This window comes from Mus pahari, chromosome 16 (assembly GCF_900095145.1).
Source record: "Mus pahari chromosome 16, PAHARI_EIJ_v1.1, whole genome shotgun sequence".
NCBI lineage: Eukaryota > Metazoa > Chordata > Mammalia > Rodentia > Muridae > Mus > Mus pahari.
The window spans coordinates 27,937,462-27,941,304 of record NC_034605.1 but is presented as its reverse complement, the minus strand read 5'-3'; positions in this window follow the sequence as shown (position 1 = coordinate 27,941,304).

The following is a 3,843-nucleotide window of genomic DNA, read 5'->3' as shown; positions in this document are numbered from 1 at the left end:
CCACAACAAAGTGCATGTTCTCCTTCCAGATCAGTGGGTGTGAAAGGAGCTCGGCTGTCCTGGCTCCTGGCTCCTGGCTTGAGGTGGTTTGAGCTGAGCAGCAGAGGGCTAGAGCATATGTCTGGGTCTAAAGTAAGCTTCCGGATCAGAAGTAGCTGGCCCAGAGAAAACTCTTTCAGCAGACTAAGCCTAACCTGGCAGGAAAGCAATCACCCAGTCTTGTTGCTGAATGTCCACCACTCTGGGATGTCACTGTAAGAATGGCTTCTCTTAAACCTGGCTTGGAAATTACTCTAACTTTACAACAATGTAAAAAACAAAACCCTCTGGTACTGATGGGCTCAGCTGACAGTAGGAGATGGGGGATGGGAGGGAGGGAGAGGGAGCTGCAGAGGGGCGGGGAAAGGGAGAGAGGTAGGGGAGGGGAGAGAGGGAGAGGGGGAGAGAGAAGGTAAGGGAGAGGAAGGAAGAAGGAAACACACCACACCACACACATAAACACACACACACACACACACACTTTCTCTCTCAGGGAGCTCAGACACACACACACACACACACACACACTTTCTCTCTCAGGGAGCTCAGACACACACACACACACACACACACACACACACACTTTCTCTCTCAGGGAGCTCAGACATGGTAATTTGATTGGTTCTTCTGGAAAGGGCAAGGGGAAGGAACTCCCATCTCTCTAAATCTGATTTCACCTAATAGAATACTGACATTTACTCTAGTTGCTCACCACAGGAGGCCCTGAGGAGAATGTGGGGTGTCACCCAGTCTAGATGCCTAGTTCCTCTGTGCTGGAAACCCAACACACATGGAGATTTCTAGAAAAATACACCTTGCCTTGGGTATTCTAACTAACCAGGGAGGAAGGCTGGGCCAGCCCTCATGCTCCGGCCTCAGACTGCTCCTTGTACCCTTTAACGTCCTGCCTTGCTTCCCACTGCTTCACAGCTCACTGGCAGTGTGTCAGCTCCCTAAAGGGCTTGCTTAAAGTTGCATTCCTTATCTTGGTGGCGCCTGCAAATGACTGAGTAAAGCAGAAATATGAAAGTCCAACCCCTCCACAACACAACCGTGAAAGGGTCCATCTAGCTCCTGAATGCTAGACTATGGCTTCAGCGGGACAGCACCCCAGCTCAGTGTTCACTCTCTGCTCACTTGACTCATTCTTTCCCATAGAGGTTGGCCTGAGTGGGACTCCAGAAACTCAGACTCTATCTGAGCAATCAGCTTTCTGGAGAATATAACCTGGGGCAACTTTAACAAGGAGACTTTAAATTGGTTCCTGTGGAGCAGGACAGATATCCAGTGTGTAGCTGACTCTCAATGGGCAGGTGTCACAGAGACTGGATCTCTCTCAAACCCTCAAGCTCTCCCCAGCACAAAGTGCCAGTCTCCTTTCAGGATCTGAGAGGCTTCCCTCCCCTTCTCTACAGCCTCCTGGTACTTCCTTGTGAGAGGGAGGGGACAACTGGTATCCCTAAAGCCTTCTAAGGGGAGAGCTTTACAAGAGCTGTTTGTTCTGTGACCTTGTCATTAGCCAGTGACAAGCCCTGAGTGACTGCTACATGCTGAACATTAGCATCGGTGTCACCCTGTCTTTGATGGACCAGAGACCCAACACCATGGTTGGCTTGTCCAACCGCAGAGCCTCTCACAAGAGCCACACCTCATCGTCACTTCTCCAGTGCTCAAGCTAGTTGAGGAGACTTCACTTTCTTGATGGACTGTTACTTTCTGCTCCGTGTGTGTGTGTGTGTGTGTGTGTGTGTGTGTGTGTGTTTCTTGTGGCCACAGTAGCTTCCTAGTGTGTCCTTTAGCGGCCTGTATTCCTCACTAACCACACTGAATGAGCAGAGCCCCGTGGCTTGCCTCCATCTCACGGAAGCAAGACCATACGAGGAAGAGGAGAAAGCAGGTTTCAACTAGAAAAGACCCTGGTGACCCAGCTGCCCGTAAAGCACAGACCACAGCAGCTCTGTCAGTCTCTTGCAGGGAAGGGACACTGGTTAGCTCACACTCCTTACCTTGAGAATGCCAGCAACGTTTCAGTCAAGGAGGAGCCCAACTGTCCAGGGCTGGGAGTCAGCTGTTGTGATGTCTAGGGAGCTGTGGGGATGCCATGGCTGTTAAGTGTAGATTGTTCCCTAAGGTATGTACCTATAGGAAACCTCCTGTTAAAACCACAAAAATGACTTCCATGTAGTAAGGACTTCCTGTCTTTCCAGATGCACAGTGGGTGATGGTTAAGTAAGAGTGAAACAGATAGAAAGAGAAAGGTTGGGGGTGGGGGGAGGGCGAGGTCCCATGTCTGCAGAGCTCTGCAGAAACCATAGCACCTGTCCCTTGGCTGGCACAGGGATTGCCAGCTGGTTTGTGGAGCCTAGAAATAACTCAGCTTTTCTACCCTGAAGCTAGGCATCCAGACAATTTTGCATCCCCAGCAGTTTTGCCAGCTGCCTTGGGTATGGTCAGTACTCCTGGCTCTGGAATCTGGCAATGCTTGGTCACTGTTTGTTTGAGCCACCGAGTGTGTTGCCTCTTCTCCTTGCTCATGGGGGTAGCTGTGGTGGGATGGGAGGTAGTGTGTGGTGCAAAGTCCAGAGCACAAAGACTGGGAGAAGTGAAATACAAACTGTGGGCAAGGCTGTATAATACAGAGCTGTTGGACCAGGGTCGCAGGCTGCCACGGATGGGCAGTTGCAAGGAAGAAGCCAGCAGGAAAGGAAGAATCTTACAACACTGGCTGCTGGAATTAAGCTAATCACTCTAACTGACAGAGCCTGCTGTGGTTTGCATATAATTATCCCAGAACTTATGCAGAGGCTTAGAAACTTAATGCCTAACATCTTAATGATATCAAGAGGGTAGAAACATAATCTAACTATTGTGTTTAGAGGTGGAGTCACTGGGAAATGACGAAATCAAATAAAGTCATTGAGGTAGAGCCCCATAATTAAGTCTTGGTGGCATCATAAGGAGGAGAGAGATGGCTGTTTTGGAGATATACAGGGGCTACCTCCATGATGCAATCAGCCAAGGGAACTTATGATATCTGAGCTTACAATCTCCCAGTGAGTAAGTTAAGTAGACCTATTTTCTTTATGGAATAGTCTGCCCCAGGTATTTCACTGTAGGAACAAAAATCAGGCTAACACACATGAGTTTCTTCATCTAAAAGTTGGAAATAGTGAGTTTCTGTCTCTTAAGGTCATAGCAAAATTAGAATATTAATTCACAGAAAGTGCTCCAAATGTAGGGAGTTTTGAAAGTGATACTGACTGAGTAGAATGCTGCCACTTGATCTCGGCCAGGATAGCGTTGTCTGTAGTTCATAAGGACTATAGGAGGGCTCAGGGGATTACCCCAAAAGCTGTATCCCATAGATTGACTCTTGGGCAGGTTGGGCAGGGGCAAGCCACCTGCCTCTTCAGGCTAATCTTTGTCGGCTCCAGGGAAACTTAACATGTGTGACAATTACCTCACTAATGCCAATACTGATCATGAGGTCTGAATCACCAGTTTAACACATGGCCCCTCTGGTCTGTAACGGTCACATGTCCTGGGTGTCTAAATGAGCGGTTTCATGCCTTACTTTGTTCTAATCTTCTAATGCATTACTCATATGGCTACTTTTTATATTGTGTTATTGTGAATTATTTTTCTTCATGTTATACCCAGAACGTGACATCCTTACATTTGAAAAGCAGTTTTCTCGAGACATATTTGACATACCCATCCCTATTCAGACACTTAAAACATGTGATCCAGTGGCTTTTATTATATTTACAGATCTGTGCTTGTATCATCACAATGGATTTTAAA